Here is a 19,060-nt window from a genome sequence, read left to right on the forward strand (position 1 = left end):
ATTTGGTGTATTTTTAGTGAAATCAATGGCAAAGCTATGCGATACACCATCTACTTCATTTGAGCGAACTTAAATGCCCGAACTCAATTGTCCAATTTCACGGACCAATCGATATCGATTGAGTCCAAAACTTGGGAACACCGTAATATGGTGGGAGGAGTCATTTGGTGTGTTTTAGTGAAATCAAATGGCTAATGCTGTGCAATACACCATCCACTTCATTTGAGCGAACTTGCATTCTGAACCTGATCGTAATCGATTTCATGGACCAATCGATGCAGTTGAGTCCAAATCGTGGGGACAGTAATATGGTGGAAGAGTGATTTGGTGGGTTCTGGTGAAATCAAATGGCTAATGCTCGCAATACCATCCACTTCATTTCGAGCGAACTTTGCATTAGAACAATTGTTATCCGATTTCAGGACCAATCGATATCGGATTGAGTTCAAAACTTGGGAACACGTAATATGGTGGGAGGAGTCATTTGGTATTTTGAGTGAAATCAAATGGTAATCTGTGCAATACACCATCCACTTTATTTTAGACGAACTTATGGACTGGAATTGTCCGATTTCAAGGACCAATCGATATCGGATTGAGTCAAAACTTGGGAACACCATAATATGGTGGGAGGTGTCATTTGGTTTTGAGTTAAATCAAATGGCTAATCTTTGTGCAATACACCATCCACTTCATTTGGAAGCGAACCCGTCGAACTGAATCGTCGTTCATGGATGGCGGATTGAGTCAAAATGAACACATAATATGTGGAAGGAGCATTTGGTGGGTTTTGAGTGAAATCAAATGGCACTTGTACATACACCCACTTCATTTGAGCGAACTTGTCTGAACGAATTGTCGATTTCAAGGACCAATCGATCTCGGATTGAGTCAAAACGTGACAACCCGTAATATGGTGGGAGAGTCATTTGGTGAGTTTGATGAATCAAATGGCTAATCGTCAATACACCATCCACTTCATGGACCGTGCGAACTTGAATCGATTTCAAGGACAATCGATATCGGATTGAGTCCAAAACTTAGGGAACATAATATGGTGGGAAGGAGTCATTTGGTGGGTTTTGAGTGAAATCAAATGGCTAATGCTGCACAATACACCATGCACTTCATTTGAGCAACCCGTGACGAACCTCAATTGTCCGATTTCAAGGACCAATCGATATCGGATTGAGTCCAAAACTTGGGGAACACCAGTAATATGGTGGGAGGAGTCATTTGGTGAGTTTTGAATGAAATCAAATGGCTAATGCTGTGCAATACACCATCCACTTCATTTCAGAACGAACTTCATACACGAACTTGAATTGTCCGATTCAGGACCAATCGATATCGGATTGAGTCCAAAACTTGGGGAACACCGTAATATGGTGGGAGGAGTCATTTGGTGGGTTTTGAGTGAAATCAAATGGGTAATGCTATGCAATACACCATCCACTTTATTTCAGAACGAACTTCGTACGAACCTAAATTGTCCGATTTCAAGGACCAATCGATATCGGATTGAGTCCAAAACTTGGGGAACAACGTAATATGGTGGGAGGAGTCATTTCGGGTTTTGAGTGAAATCAAATGGCTAATGCTGTGCAATGCACCATCCACTTCATTTCAGAACGCGTACAAACCTGATTGCCCGATTTCAGGACCAATCGATATCGGATTAGTCAAAACTTGGGGAACACGGTAATATGGTGGGAGGAGTCATTTGGTGGGTTTTGAGTGAAATCAAATGGGTAATGTTGTACAATACAACATCCACTTCATTTGAGCGAACTTAAATCGACAGACTTGAATTGTCCGATTTCAACGACCAATCGATATCGGATTGAGTCCAAAACTTGGGGAACACCGTGATATGGTGGGAGGAGACATTTGTTGAGTTTTGAGTGAAATCAAATGGCGAATGCTGCGAAGTACACTATCCACTTCATTTGAGCGAACGAACCTGAATTGTCTAATTTCAAGGACCAATCGATATCGGATTGAGTCCAAAACTTGGGGAACACCGTAAAATAGTGGGAGGAGTCATTTGGTGTATTTTTAGTGAAATCCAATGGGTAAAGCTATGCGATAGACCATCCACTTCATTTCAGAAGCGAACCGTCTGTGTGAACTGAATTAGCGATTTCAAGGACCAGTCAATATCGGATTGAGTCCAAAACTTGGGGAGAATCTACCGTAATATGGTGGGAGGAGTCATTTAGTGAGTTTTGAGTGAAATCAAATGGCTAATGTTGTGCAATTCACCATCCACTTCATTTCAGAACGAACTTAAATACGAACCTGAATTGTCCGATTTGAAGGACCAATCGATATCGGATTGAGTCCAAAACTTGGAGAACACCATAATATAGTGGGAGGAGTCATTTGGTGTATTTTTAGTGAAATCCAATGGCAAAAGCTATGCGATACACCATCTACTTCATTTGAGAAGCGAACTTTGTGCGAACTGAATTGTCCAATTTCACGGACCAATCGATATCGGATTGAGTCCAAAACTTGGGGAACACCGTAATATGGTGGGAGGAGTCATTTGGTGAGTTTTGAGTGAAATCAAATGGCTAATCTGTGCAATACACCATCCACTTCATTTGAGCGAACTTAAATCGAACTGAATCGTCGATTTCATGGACCAATCGATATCGGATTGAGTCCAAAGTTGGGGCGTAAACACCGTAATATGGTGGAAGGAGTCATTTGGTGGGTTTTGAGTGAAATCAAATGGCTAATGCTACGCAATACACCATCCATTTCATTTGAGCGAACTCGTGCGAACTGAATTGTCCGATTTCAAGGACCAATCGATATCGGATTGAGTCCAAAACTTGGAACACCGTAATATGGTGGGAGGAGTCATTTGGTGGTTTTGAGTGAAATCAAATGGCTAATGCTGTGCAATACACCATCCACTTTATTTGAGCACGACCCATCTCGTATGGACTCAATTGTCCGATTTCAAGGACCAATCGATGTCGGATTGAGTCCAAAACTTGGGAACACCATTAGGATTTTTAGTACCTGCATAAGCGAGGGTTAAAATCACTTTGAAAATACTTGCAAGAATACAAGGTAATTGTAGTATAAATGCTCATGCAAGTCGTTGTCCCCAAAGATTGTTTGACTAATATGTAATTAAACTAACTCTTAATTAATAACTTCAAAAATAGATTTTATCAAAGATTTGAAGTTTATGAATTTGAAAAGATTAAACTAACTTGAAAAAAGAAATCTGAAAGTTGGGAAATAATAATACAAAAAGAAGAAAAAAAACTATTTCTTTTTAAGACTAACAATTTAAGAAAACTAGGGCTTAGCCAACATAAATGCAATCCTATGCAATTCTATCAATTACTTATGAATTTCCACATATATGCTTTGAAGGTTAGGTTTTCCTAATGCATATTTTCCTTGTGATGTTCAAGCACGCATTATATCTAACATGCAATAAAATCATGTGATGTTCGGATCAAATATAAACATGCAATACTCATTAAGCTTTGTGAAACCCTTTGAAAAACCATGCAACCCTTAAGGCGTGATGTTAGCCTTAAGTGAACTTACAATTACTAATCACAGAAGCCCTCCTCAATTTGGTGATGTTCCAGAAATTTACATCAAATTACTTGTCTACATATCCTAATGGTGATCAATCATTAAAATAGATAGATTGTTTTAAACACAGTGATTAATAATTCAAAGCAAACATGCATCCATTCATAAGCAAATTAATAAAACTACATATTCATGCTAAGGCTTACGTGCCTCCCTAGCAAAGGGAATTAGTTACACATAATCATAATTGAAATCCAAGAAAATATAATTGAATGAGTACGAATGAAAACACCTCAAAGTAGCGAAAATCCAAAACCCTAGCAATTGCTTCAAAAAGCCAAAAAGAAGTTCTACAAAAGAGATCCTAAATTGCAGTGAAAAGAAGCTTAAATACCTCCTAAAACCTAGCTACCCAATCCCACAAGGAAATTAAGTTAAAATAAAATAAGACTCAGGAATAAAGTCCAAATTGATTAGGAGAATCTGCCCAATCTGCCCAGCCACGTTTTGGTCTCAAACTTTCCAATCTGGCCCAAGATAGCTCTTTTAAAGATAAAATATTCAACACTTCTCCAGAAGGCCACGAACCCATCCGAGGTCATCTTGGGCTCCAAAAACGCAATATAAGCCTAAAACGTCACTATTCCAGACTGCACATCGCCTTCATTTATTCACCAGGAAATCATCGCTAGGTAAAAGTCTGATATTTTGATACGATCAAGCTAAGTGACTCACGACGCCCTCCAACTGGAATTACTCCAAAATTCATCCATTTGATTATGTTTTGCCCCAGAGAGAGTCGAAAGTCCTATATTGAAAATATAATTCAAAGTATCAAAATTCTTCCAAAATATTAACCAAAATATACTAAGAATAGGTTAAATATATAATATAAAATCGACTCATCAAAATACTCCTACACTTAGCCTTGCTTGTCCTCAAGCAAACAAGACTCAAACAAAAAATAAAACTTAACAAACTAGACATCCGCTAACACTTTAACCAATAAAATTTCCACCTCAAGCTGCAATCCATAGCAAATTTTAAAAAAAAAACTAGAACATCTATTCAAAGGATCCAATTAATCCCACCACTAAGTCTTAAGCTATTTAGAATCAATTAGAAAGAAATCACAAACTTCCTTGATTAAAAAGTGAACCATCATAGTTAAAGACCTAGAAGCTAAAACCCTTACATCTCATCCTTTATTCATACTTACACACTTACTTCACATTTCTTTTTCTTTTTCTCATTTTTTTTTTTTTATATTTTTTTTTTGATATGATAGTGATTGTGTCTCAATACGGCTCCTTAGCTTTGATTCAACCCATGGCGAGCTTTAGGTCAATGACTCCCAAACCACTAAGGCTTTAGGGCACTAGGTGTAGAACACCCTAAGGACTTATTAACTCAAGCTGAAAAGGCTATAGACCAACTAACCTGCCTCATGCCAAAAACTCTACGCTTTAACTCAGAATCACTCTGTGTTAGGCAAGAGTGGCCCAGTTACTAGGCAAAGCTTGGGTGGGAACAATTATTACTTATAACATACTAACTTATTTATATAGAACAAAAATTAAAACCTGCTGGGACAAACAATAAGTATTTCAATTAGTCTCTTACAAACCATGTTGGTGTGATGTGCAAATTCAGTAAAATTCATGAATTAGTGTCTAAGCAGCAATAAACAGAAAAGACTCTATTGTGGGACTAATCTTCACCATGTCTATTTGTTAAAGTTTAAAATAATCTATGGATATTAACTTAAAGAAAACAAACAAGACTCAAAAAAAAAAAAATAAATAAAATAAAATAAACTAAAATTTACTTTCCTACCCCCAAACTTAAATCACACATTGTCCTCAAGGTGTGGAAAATAAGCAAAGAAAAACAAGTAGACCAAACAACTAAATCCTAGAAAATGAAATAAAAATAAAGAAAACACTCTAGGAAAGAGACTAGGAAAGCAAAAGAGAATAACAAAAATAAATAAAGAAAATAAAGTAAGGCAGAAAATGAGAAAAACAATAAAAGAAAATAAATAGGAAAGAAAATACCCAAAATTTGACACCAGGGGTTGAAGGCGGACCGGGATGGAGATCTTTGCAGTAGCCAACTCGCACAAGTCCACACTTGTGTCATACTAAAGCAACAGATATAATATAATGGGTAGTAGTGGGTTCCTTTTCACAAGTGAAAATTTGCTTAGTCATTTCTCTCAAAACCCTCTGTTGTAAGTCATTTCTCTCAAACCCAAAGTCCGATTCTTCTTCTTAGCCTTGTGAAAATCTGCGGCTAGTCATTTCTCTCAAACCCAAAGTCCTTTTTAGCTTTTACATCAAAATCGAAACCAGCATCTATGTTGGATTCCCAACCCAAATTGAATGCTGTAGATCTCATGGGACTGGTGGGTCATCGCCTTTTCCATGTTGCTTCATACTCACTCTGTCAAAGCCCCCAAATTTTCTCTTCTCATTCAATAGGGATAGAACACTTACAGGCTGACCACTGCCTATCACAATATAAAGCATCGGGTTTGGGTTCCTCGTGCAGTAAGCCGTTACTAGTTGGGGCTGTGAGTGTCTAATTTATGTTTACAAATGGAGTGCATTGTTACATTGATTGGCTTCATGCGAATAAGGGCTGTCTGAAGGTGGAGGATGCCTCTTGGTACATGCCTCTGTCTCAAACCTCTGCCGACAAATCACTAACGTTCCACTGCATCCATGATGGTCTCGATCGCTGACATCGGTGCCTTCAGATATCCATCAGAAGGTAGAGTAATTCCGAATTTATGTTGGATCTGATCTATAAAAATGTGATATGTAGAGATGTGTTCTTTGCCCTGCAGTACTCATATTGGTGTTCTGGCATGTAAGGTCTGCGGATCAAAAGAGATTCAAGGCAAGGGCAATAAACACACAAGCTCAAAAACAAAACGACAAAAAAGCAGGACCCCCAATCCAGATGCATCTCATAGGTATAATTTGAATCCACCTGCAAATTTGTGTTGTTGGAAATTTGGTAGACTTTTCTTGGAGTGCGGATTCCAGCCTAAGTTCTTACGTGTTTGATGTGTCACTGTGATTGTTATGTCGGTCCTGTGTAGACTTGCTGCTGATGCGAGATTCGACCTAAGTTCTTGTGTTTGATGTGTGCTGCTGATTGTTGTGTCGGTCCACCTTAGACTTCTTTGTTGAGTGCGAGATTCCACCTAGGATTTTTACTTTTGATGTTTGCTGCTGATTGTTGTGCCTGCATTGGATCAATGATGTGTTAGAGTAGAAGAAAATAAAAAAACATCTAGTTAAAGAAAACAACAATTTTTTTTTTTAAAAATTTAAATTTTATATTTATTGAAATTAAAGAGTTAGAGTTTAGAAAAATTGAGTTGCCTCCCAATAGTAGCTTTATTTTAAGTCTGTAGCTAGACTTTGCGAAGCAAAGTGGTCAAATCACGTTCCTTGAGTCACCGACTCGGTTGCACTATCAAAGGCAGCCTCCAAGTAGTGTTTGAGTCTATGTAGATTTACTTTAAACTGAAACAGTCTTCCCATTTTTAGTATATCCATGCGCCCGTGTGGATAGACTTTGTCTTATTGTAGGGACCACACCCACCTAGATTTTAATTTTCAGAAATAACTGTAGTAGATTGAAAAATAGAAACTTTAAACTGGCTGAAGCTGTTTTGAGAAATTTTCTTGTCATGGAATGCTTTGTTTTCTCTTTGTATATCTTTGAACTTTCATATCGTCATTCGGAGTTCTTCAACTATTACAGTGTAATTTTCTTTTCTCCAAATGCATCATAGGCATAATTTAGCTCCTTCATGGTACGATAAGCCTTGTGTTCAAGCTCCATAGGTAGATGGCGCTTTACCATAAACAAGCGAAGGGGACATCCCAATTGGCGTTTTATCGCTGATGGCTTAGGCCCATAAGCATCATTCAACAACACTCCAGTCTTTACTGGTGGCATTATTATTTTCTCTAAGATGCGCAATTTCCTATTAGAAACTTCAACTTGCGAAGTTTGAGGATGGTATCAGATGTACCCGTGACTTATCCCATATTTAGTGAGTAGTGCAGCAAACTATTTATTTAAAATGCTACTTTTCCCCATCGCGATAATCGCTCTAGGTGTCGAAGCGTGGAAAAATAGTGCCTTGGAAGAATTCAATTTTTGGATCCTTGATTTGTGGGTGCGCTGACCTCGACCACTTGAAACATATTCAAGCCACCAATATATGTCCGGTGCCATGGGATGGCCAGGGAATGGTCCCATAAAGTCAATGCCCCAAACATCGAATAATTCAACAGCAAAATACTTTGTTGTGGCATTTCATTCCGCTTTGGTGATTGCCCTGCGCGTTGACATCTATCTGCGCTGGCGCCAAACAGAGCATCTTTAAAAATAGTAGGCAATACAACCCACTTTGTAATATTGCTGCTGTCGTTTTCCCCCAAACCCACCACACAAGCATGCTGATGTAGAATGTCAAAACAACTTGTCTTGTTCGCCCTCAGAATTGCACAAAATAATCGTGCACAATGCTTGTATAAGTGAGTTCATCCCAGAAATGTACTTCACATCAAATAAAAACTTCCGTTTAAGTGGTAGGAAAAATCGATGCATGACACCTTAACCAAATAATTGACAATATCATAAACCAAGGTGTGTTGATTTGGACGGACAAATAGCTGTTCGTGCAGGAAACTCTCACTCAATGGTAGAGAATTTTGCCTCGTAGCTGCTGGAATAATTAATCTAGATAAATGATCGACCACAACATTCTCAACGCATTCTTTCTTTAATCTCTAGGTCAAATTCTTGAAGTAAAAGAACCTTGAATCAATCTAGGCTTTGCATCCTTCTTAGACAACAAGTATTTTAGTGCAGCGTGATCCGTATAAATAATCACTTTAGCCCCAACCAAATAAAGACAAGAATTTCTCTAGTGTGAATCTTGTAACAATTCCTTCTCTGAGTTGCATAGTTAAGGTGCATCATTGAAATTCGACATAATAAATGACATGGGAAGCTTATCTTTCGCCTAAAAAGCACTAGCAGCATAATCGTGCATCACATTAGATTCAAATGGCGAATCCCAATTTGGTGCGGCAATGATAGATGCGAAGTTAGAGTGAGTTTCAACTTTTGAATGCTTCTATAAGCAGGCCTCATCAGTAAATGATGCATCATAGTCAATAAAGTGCACAAGGTTGGCTAATCTTGGAAATCCTGATGAACCGGCGATAAAAACCTGCATCCTAAGAAAGATCTCATTTTTCGATGTAGGGGTGGCACTTTGCAATAATTTCAATCTTTGCTTTGTCAACCTCAATGCCTCTATTAAAATTGAATGACCAAGACAATTCCTGTTTCACCATGAAATGACACTTCTCGGTTTAGCACTAAATGTGTCTCTTGGCATCTCTGAACTAATGATAAATTCATAAACGCGATCATATGAATCCCCAAAAACAGAAAAATCATCCATAAAAACTTCACAATATTTTCGACCAAGCGGGAAAAATACTCATCATATAGCGTTGAAGCGTAGCGGTGCATTGCATAATCAAGCGGCATCCTCCTAAGCATAAGTACCAAATGGACAAGTGAAAGTGGTTTTCTCTTGATCCTCTGGTGCAATGGAATCGATTATACGAATAACCATCAAGAAAACAATAAAAAGCACGAAGACTAACAGCACCAACATCAATGATAGAGGTAAAGGAAAATGGTCTTTTCTTGTCCACATGTTAAGCTTAGATAATCTACACATTCTCCATCCGTAGTCAATCGTGTAGAACTAACTCATTATATCATTTTCACCCTGTATACCCGTCACTTAGGCTGGCAGGTCGGGCTAACCCATTTCTATCGAGAAAGGATAAATCATACCATCAAATAATTTCATAACCTACAATTTGACCATCTTTCATAAAATTGGGTTAAGTGCGTTGAGCATCAGCCTTGTTGGCTTCGTCGTCTTCATTAGGTCTGTGCATACATAGTCTTGAGCTTGATTCCTTGATGTCAATTGTCCATCAATGCATCTTGATATTTTCTCGGCTCCAAGCAATTTATCTTCCTCTGTGTGTAAATCTGCTGCAATTATATTTTGGCTCTCTGCAGCTCTAAATATGCATATTTCAGATGTCTTGAGTAGCAGCTGACTCCAGTTTTGGTGGCTGTTGTGCGGGCCAGTTTAAGGGCTGTTTAGGTTCCCTAAACTCTAGTAAACATGTCTAAACTTTGGCAATACATTGGCAGACCATTCAATCATGAATGTACTCAAGAACACCTTCATCTTGAGAATATACCCAAGTTCCCTTGTAAAACATATAGCAGTCATCATTTTGAGCTGCCATAAAATCTGCTTGAACCATATTGTCTACCCATGTCAATGCATGCAATCTTCCTCATTACTTAGGCTGTTTTGCGGTCTCAAGCAGGTCATACCACAGTTGATCCTGAACCCATAGAGTCAATGTTCCGGCTTCCACATCAATTAAAGTCCTATGCGGTGGCCATAAATGGCCTCCCAAAATAATAGGTGTTTGAATGTCTTCATCATGTCTAGAACCACAAAATCTGTTTGGTAGATAAAGATTATCTTTATAATTAGATCTTCAATAACACCGGATAATTAGATGAAATATCATTGATGTAGGCTTTAAATCTCCCTTTTGCCACATTTGAAACGAGAAAAAAGCATCAAATTAATACTTTTAAATCAATTAAAGCACTTTTAAAATTAGAATTTCAATAGTGCAAAAATATTAAAACTCCTGGATCTTTTTCTTAGGTGGCAATTTGTGTATGAAAGCCTTTATACTGATACCATCAAAATGACTTTTCCAAATCTAAAAGCTTCTTTTTCTTTGCAAACTTCCTTCAAATTTGGCATATGATGAATTTTCTTGATTGCATCCGATATGGAATGTTGATTTGAACATTGGATAATATCTGCATAAAGTCCTCAGTTCTGATCTTTTTTGCTTTGGCTTCAAACGTTACGGATATGGAATTGGGGCCTCATAAACACGCTTCAGAACTTGTTTTGGAGCAGTTTACAGATCTGCCCGTTATGTTTTTATAATTTTGGTAAAGTTATGCATTTGCAAAATTTTCTATATTATCCTCCACTTCTTTGCTCTGTTTAAGATACTATTTTCACGATTGTCATTAACTTTTTCCAGAGCGTAAAGTCGAACAACAATTGCAATCTTCATCCATTTGGATTAGAATCGTTTGACTAGGAAATTTTTGTCTACCCATGCGAAATACATGCACATTCGTGGCCAAATTATTGCTCCAAATTTTTAATGATGCTTCAACATTTTGAAATCTTTGATTATTACCTCGATGAATGATTGAGTTGTTGCTGCCAATTTAGCTAGTTGATCATCGAGAGATGGTTTGGAGGAACAAAAAGTTTTTAGGCATCTTGGAATGGTTTTACATTATCTGATTGTCACCCCATTTAAGTAGGATGATCCTTCCATCTGGATTATAATGATTGGCATATGCATCATTCCTAGGCCTTTGATAGCTGTTCATCATATTGACACATGTTGTTCAACAAGCTCTGGGTAAAGTCTCTATGTAGGCAGCCCATTATGTCGTGTGTAGCCATCTGCGGATAGTTCTAAGCTGTTATTGCAGTGGCTCTTGTGTAGAACTTACTTAATACATTGTGAATAATGTCAAACTTTGCATCAATTTTCTTCTCCATTTGTGCCATTTGTGCAGACATGTTAGGAGATCTCTTGTAATCAAAATTCCCTTTTCAGTGAATGTTCTGCTGCCCATTTTTGAATCAGTAGCCATCATATCAAATAATTCAAATGCTTCTCTTGCAGATTGTTTGACATGATCCTCCGGTGATGCATTCACATGACTCTTAGATGTTGGATTAAGCCCATCAAAGAAAATATTCATCTGTGTATCTGAATCAATATTAACATGTGGACACTTTATGTACATCTCTGTATATCTTCCCATGCTTCATGAAACTCTTCATTAGGCTTCTGTGTGAATGTCAAAATCTCTCTCTTGTAATTCAATGTCTTGGATGCTGGATAATATTTGTTCAGGAATTTTGTGTGTAACTGCTGCCAAGTAGTAATGCTATTAGCTGGTAGAGTAAATAACCAAGTTTCTGCCTTGTCTTTCAAAGTGAAAGGAAAAAGCGTAACCAGTAGCTTACAGAAAAACCCCTAATCAAAATATTCTTGCAACCCACAATAAATTTTGCAATATGAATGTTCGCATCTTCATTAGGCAGCCCACGGAATGTTGGTAAAATCTCAAGCATGTGGTGCTTGATCTCGAACGAATCACCCTCTTCTTGGGTCGGATAGACTATGCAATTAGGAACATCAGTGTACGGGCTGCCAATGACTCTAGATGGTCTACCTGCAGGTAATTCTAACATTTCATTTACCTCGTCTACAAACAAATTCTGAAAAAGTGTCCCAGTGAACAGTCCCAGGCTAATTGCTTCTCTTCGCTGTATGCATGCGATTAAACAGTTCTGGATCAAGCTGTATAAGATGTGCGGTTCTGATCTAGTACGGACCATGCGGTTTGCAGAATGCAAACGAAGCAAAGCATTCCATTTTTTTTTAAATATTAATATTTTGACGAAATTAAAAAAATAAATAAATAAATAAAAACAGAAAAGTGTAAACAAAATCAACTAAGAATCTGTAAAACAAATTAGTTAAAACAATCCCGGCAGCAAGCAGATTTCTTGATAAGATTTTTAGTACTGCAAGGGTTAAAATCCTTTGAAAATACTTGCAGAATACAAGGTAATTATAGTATAAATGTCATGCCAGGTCGTTGTCCCCAGATTGTTTAGCTAATCTGTAATTAAAACCTCTTAATTAATAACTAAAATAGATTTTATCAAAGATTTGAAGTTTATGAATTTGAAAAGATTAAACTAACGATAAGAAAATCTGAAAGTTGGAAATATAATAACAGCAAAGAAGAAAAACTATTTCTTTTTAAAGACAGCTAACAATTTAGAAAACTAAACAGCTTGCACGTGTAATCCTATGCAATTCTATCAATTACTTATGAATTTCCACATATATGCTTTGAGGTTAGGTTTTCCTATGCATATTTTCCTTGTGATGTTCAAGCGAGCATATATCTAACATGCAATCCGTCTGTGATGTTCAGATCAAATATAAACATGCACTCATTAAGCTTTGTGAAAACCCTTTGAAAAACCATACAACCCTTAAGATGTTGCTTATAGTGAACTTACAATTACTAATCACAGCCCTCCTCAATTTAGGTGATATTCCAACAGAAATTGCATCAAATTACTTGTCTACATATCCTAATGGTGATCAATCATTAAAATAGATAGATGTTTTAAACGCAGTGATTAATAATTCAAAGCAAACATGCATCCATTCATAAGCAAATTAATAAAACTACATATTCATGCTAAGGCACATTAAGCCTAGCAAAGGGAATTAGTTACATAATCATAATGAAATCCAAGAAAATATAATTGAATGAGTAAGAATAAACACCTCAAAGTAGCGAAAAATCCAAACCCTAGCAATTTGCTCAGCCAAAAAGAAGTTCTAAAGACCCTAAATTGCAGTGAAAAGAAGCTTAAATACCTCCTAAAACCTAGCTACCCAATCCCACAAAAATTAAGTTAAAATAAAATAAGACTAGAAATAAAGTCCAAATGGATTAGGAGAATCTGCTCAAATCTGCCCAGCCACGTTTTGTCTCAAATCTCCTCCAAATCTGGCCCAAGATAGCTCGTTTAAAGATAAAAATATTGAACAATTCTCAGAAGGCCACGAACCCATCCGGTCATCTTGGGCTCCAAAACGCAATATAAGTCCAAAACGTCACTATTCCAGCACTGCACCAATCCTTCATTTGTTCACCAGAAATCCTTAAACAGTGTAAGTCTGATATTTGATACCATCACCTAAGTGACTCACGTACGTCCTCAACTGAATTACTCAAAATTCGTCCATTTGATTATGTTTTGCTCGGAGAGAATTGAAAGTCCTATATTGAAAATATATTCAAAGAAACATCAAAATTCTTCCAAAATATTAACCAAAATATACTAAGAATAGTTAAATATATAATACAAAAATCGACTCATCAAACAAGTAATATGGTGGGAGGAGTCATTTGAGTGGGTTTTGAGTGAAATCAAATGGCTAATGCTCATAATACACCATCCACTTCATTTAGAGCGAACCCGTCACGAACGCAGATTGTCCGATTTCAGGACTGATCGATCTCGATTGAGTCCAAAACTTAGGAACAAGTAATATGGTGGGAGGAGTCATTTGGTGGATTTTGAATGAAATCAAATGGCTAATCTTTGTGCAACACCATCCACTTCATTTGAGCAGCGAAATCAGAACCTGATTGTCAATTTCAGGACGAATCGATATAAGTTGAGGCAAACTTGAGGAACACGTAATATGGGAGGAGTCATTTGGTGGGTTTGGGTGAAATCAAATAGCTAATGCTGTGCAACACACCATCCACTTCATTTGAAGCATGCCCGTCATGAATTCAGATTGTCTAATTCAAGGACAATCGATATCAGTTGAGTCAAAACAGAACACCGTGTAATATGGGAGGAGTCTTTTGGTGGGTTTGTGTGAAATCAAATGGCTAATGCTGTACATTACCATCCACTTCACTTCAAAGCGAACCGTCACAGACAGGTTGTCAATTTGAGGACAAATCGATGTCGGTTATGCAAAACTTGAGAACACCACAATATAGTGGGAGGAGTCATTTGGTGTATTTTTAGTGAATCCAATGGGTAAAGCTATCGATACACCATCCACTTCATTTCATAACGACCGTATGAACTTGAATTATCCGATTTCAAGGACCATCGATATGGATTGAGTCAAAAATTGGAGAACACCGTAATATGGTAGGAGAGTCATTTCGTGGGTTTTGGTGAAATCAAAGGTAATCTTTATGCAACACACCATCACTTCATTTGGGAATGTAGCAAATGCGAACCTGAATTGTCTAATTTCAAGGACCAATCGATATTGGATTGAGTCCAAAACTTGGGAATCTGTAATATGGTGGGAGAGTAGTTTGTTGGGTTTGGTGAAATCAAATGGCTAATCTTTGTACATGACCATCCACTTCATTTGAGCGAACATAAATACGAACTAGATTGTCGGTTTCAAGGACCAATTGATATCGGATTGAGTCAAAACTTGGGAACACGTAATATGGTGGGAGAAGTCATTTGGTAGTTTTGAGTGAAATCAAATGGCTAGTGTTGTGCAATTCACCGTCCACTTCATTTGAGCGATCTTGTCATGAGAACTGGAATTATCGTTGAAGGACCAATCGATATCGGATTGAGTCAAAACTTAGGGAACACGTAATATAATGGGAGTCATTTGGTGTATTTTAGTGAAATCTCAATGGATAAAGCTATCGATACACCATCACTTCATTGAGAAGACTTGGTATGGTTTCAGATTGTCCAATTTCAAAGGACCAATCGATGTCAGTTATTCCAAAACTTGGGAACACCAGTAATATGGTGGGAGAGTCATTTGGTGAGTTTTAGGTGAAATCAAATGGCGCGAATGCTCAGTACACTATCCACTTCATTTCAGTGAACTTTAGGCAGGCACAGATTGTCTAATTTCAAGGACCAACCGATGTCAGTTGAGTCAAAACACTGGGAACAGTAAAATAGTGGGAGGAGTCATTTGGTGTATTTTGGTAAGAAATCCAATGGGTAAAAATATCGATTACCATCCACTTCATTCAGAGCGAACTTACGTCTCAGAACTTGAATTGGCGATTTCAAGGACAATGCGATATCGGTTGAGTACAAAACTTTGGGAACAGTAATATGGTGGGAGGAGTCATTTGGTGAGTTTTAGGTGAAATCAAATGGCTAGTGTTATGCAATTCACCATCCACTTCATTTTGAGCGAACCCATGCGAACACAGATTGTCGTTGAGGACCAATCGATGCTCGGATTGAGTCAAAACTTGGGAACACCGTAATATGGTGGGAGAGTCATTTGGTGTATTTTAAATGAAATCAAATAGCTAATGCTGTCACAACACACCATCCCTTCATTTGAGGCGCGCCGTACTGCTTTGGGTGTCAATTTCAGGACCAATCGATATCAGTTGAGGCAAAACTTGGAACAAGTAATGGTGGGAGGAGTCATTTGGTGAGTTTGGGTAAAAATCAAATGGCTAATGCTGTGCAACCACATCCACTTCATTTTGAGAGCATACTTAAATCACAGACACAGATTGTCTAATTTCAAGGACCAATGCGATATCGGATTGAGTCAAAGCAGAAGAACAAGTAATATGGTGGGAGGAGTCATTTGGTGGGTTTTGAGTGAAATCAAATGGCTAATCTTGTGCAATACCATCCACTTCACTTGAGCGAACTTCATTATGAATTTGAATTGTCCAATTTCGAGGACAAATCGATATCGGATTGAGTGCAAAACTTGAGGAACACCACAATATAGTGGGAGGAGTCATTTGGTGTATTTTTAGTGAAATCCAATGGGTAAAGCTATGCGATACACCATCCACTTCATTTCATAACAAACTTAAAAAAGAACTTGGATTGTCCGATTTCAAGGACCAGTCGATATCGGATTGAGTCCAAAGCTTGGAGAACACCGTAATATGGTGGGAGGAGTCATTTGGTGGGTTTTGAGTGAAATCAAATGGCTAATGCTGTGCAACACACCATCCCTTCATTTCAGAATGCACTTAAATCGAACTTGGATTGTCTAATTTCAGGACCAATCGATGTCAGTTGAGTCCAAAACTTAGGAACACCGTAATATGGTGGGAGGAGTCATTTCGGTGAGTTTTAGGTGAAATCAAATGGCTAATGCTGTGCAACACCTCCACTTCATTTCAGAGCAGCAATTACAAAACTGAATTGTCTAATTTCAGGACCAATCGATGCTCGGATTGAGTCAAAACTTAGGACACCGTGTATATGTGGGAGGAGTCGTTTGGTGGGTTTGAGTGAAATCAAATGGCTAATCTGTACATAGACCATCCACTTCATTTGAGCGAACATCGTGTGAACTGAATTGTCCAATTTCAGGACCGATCGATGGATTGGAGTCAAAACTTGGAGAACACCGTAATATGGTGGGAGGAGTCATTGGTGAGTTTGAGTGAAATCAAATGGCTAATGCTGTACAATACACCATCACCATTTGAGCGAATTTAAATCGAACCTGGTGTCCGATTTCAGGACCAATTGATGTGGATTGAGTCAAAACTTGGGAACACCGTAATATGGTGGGAGGAGTCATTTGGTGAGTTTTGAGTGAAATCAAATGGCTAGTGTTGTGCAATTCACCATCCACTTCATTTGAGCAGACAATGCGAACACAGATTGTCCGATTTGAAGGACCAATCGATATCGGATTGAGTCCAAACAGGGACACCGTAATATGGTGGGAGAGTCATTTGGTGGGTTTTAGATGAAATCAAATGGCTAATCTGTGCAACACACCATCACTTCATTTGAGAGCGCATTCGTTATGAACACAGATTGTCAATTTCAAGGACCAATCGATATGGTTGAGTCAAAACTTAGAACACTGTAATATAGTGGGAGGAGTCATTTGGTGGGTTTTTAGGTGAAATCAAATGGCTAATGTTGCAACACCATCCACTTCATTTGAGCATACGCGAACCAGATTGTCTAATTTCAGGACCAATCGATAGCAGTTGGGTCCAAAGCTTGGAACAGTAATATGGTGGGAGGAGTCATTTGGTGGGTTTTGAATGAAATCAAATGGCTAATGCTGTGCAACTACATCCACTTCATTTGAGCGCGCCCGTCTGAACTGAATTGTCAATTTCAGGACCAATCGACGTCAGTTGAGGCAAAAACTTGGGAACACGTAATATGGTGGGAGGAGTCATTTGGTGGGTTTTGAGTGAAATCAAATGGCTAATGCTGTGCAACACACCATCCACTTCATTTCAGAACGCACTTCGTACGAACCTGAATTGTCTAATTTCAAGGACCAATCGATATCGGATTGAGTCCAAAACTTGGGGAACACCGTAATATGGTGGGAGGAGTCATTTGGTGGGTTTTGAGTGAAATCAAATGCCTAATGCTGCATAATACACATCCACTTCACTTCAGAGCGAACCATTATGAATTTGGTTGTCAATTTAGAGGACAAATCGATGCAGATTGAGTGCAAAACTTGGGGAACACCACAATATAGTGGGAGGTCATTTGGTGTATTTTTAAACAAAATCAATGGGTAAAGCTGCTCGATACACCATCCACTTCATTTCATATGAACTTCGTACGAACTGAGATTGTCGATTTCAAGGACAGTCGATGTCGGTTGAGTCAAAGCTTGGGAACAGTAATATGGTGGGAGGAGTCATTTGGTGGGTTTGAGTGAAAATCAAATGGCTAATATGTGCAACACCATCCACTTCATTTGAAGCGCACTTGTGCGAACTGATTGTCTAATTTCAAGGACCAATCGATATCGGTTGAGTCAAAACTTGGGAACATTACTATGGTGGGAGGAGTCATTTGGTGGGTTTGAGTGAAATCAAATGGCTAATCTTGTGCAACACACCATCCACTTCATTTGATGCCTTAGTCACAGACACAGAATTGTCTAATTTCAGGACCAATGGATATCGGATTGAGTCAAAACTTGGGAACACCGTAAGATGGTGGGAGGAGTCATTTCGTGGGTTTGAGTGAAATCAATGGCTAATGCTGTGCAAGACACCATCCACTTCATTTGAGCAGCGCTTAAATCTGGAATTGTCTAATTTCAGGACCAATCGATGTCGGATTGAGTCCAAAACTTGGGGAACACCGTAATGTGGTGGGAGGAGTCATTCGGTGGGTTTTGAGTGAAATCAAATGGCTAATCTGTGCATTACGATCCACTTCATTTGAGCGAACCCATACATGAACTGAATTGTCAATTTAAGGACCGTCGATATTGGACTGAGTCAAAACTCAGAACACCGTAATGTGGTGGGAGGAGTCATTGGTGGATTTTGAGTGAAATCAAATAGCTAATGTTGTGCATTACCATCCACTTCATTCCAGGGCGAACCGTGCGAGTTTTGAATGTCGATTTCAGGACCAGTGATATCGGATTGAGTCCAGCACGTAGGAACACGTAATATGGTGGGAGGAGTCATTGGTGGGTTTGGGTGAAATCAAATGGCTAATCTTGTGCATGAATCATCCACTTCATTTGAGACAGACATCATTATGAAACTAGAATTGTCCAATTTCAAGGACCGATTGATATTGGGTGAGTCAAACAGAACACCGTAATTAGGAGGAGTCATTGGTGGGTTTGGGTGATCAAATGGCTAATGCTGTGCAATACCATCCACTTCACTTGAGCAGACCCGTGCGAACTTGAATTGTCAATTTAGAGGA

General features: G+C 38.3%; 1 protein-coding gene and 1 non-coding gene across 2 annotated transcripts in view; one reads left to right on the plus strand and one right to left on the minus strand.

Annotated features, from left to right (window-relative positions):
• The window catches only part of LOC148916893 (uncharacterized), a 42,563-nt gene that overhangs the window by 10,037 nt on the left and 13,466 nt on the right, over positions 1-19,060 (minus strand).
• Positions 11,534-11,639, plus strand: LOC148916895 (small nucleolar RNA R71). The gene has a single exon (XR_016127567.1). It is a non-coding gene; the product is annotated as a small nucleolar RNA R71 (small nucleolar RNA).

This window comes from Prunus mume, linkage group LG5, assembly GCF_029339155.1.
Source record: "Prunus mume cultivar Tortuosa linkage group LG5, ASM2933915v1, whole genome shotgun sequence".
In the NCBI taxonomy this organism is placed as follows: Eukaryota; Viridiplantae; Streptophyta; class Magnoliopsida; order Rosales; family Rosaceae; genus Prunus; species Prunus mume.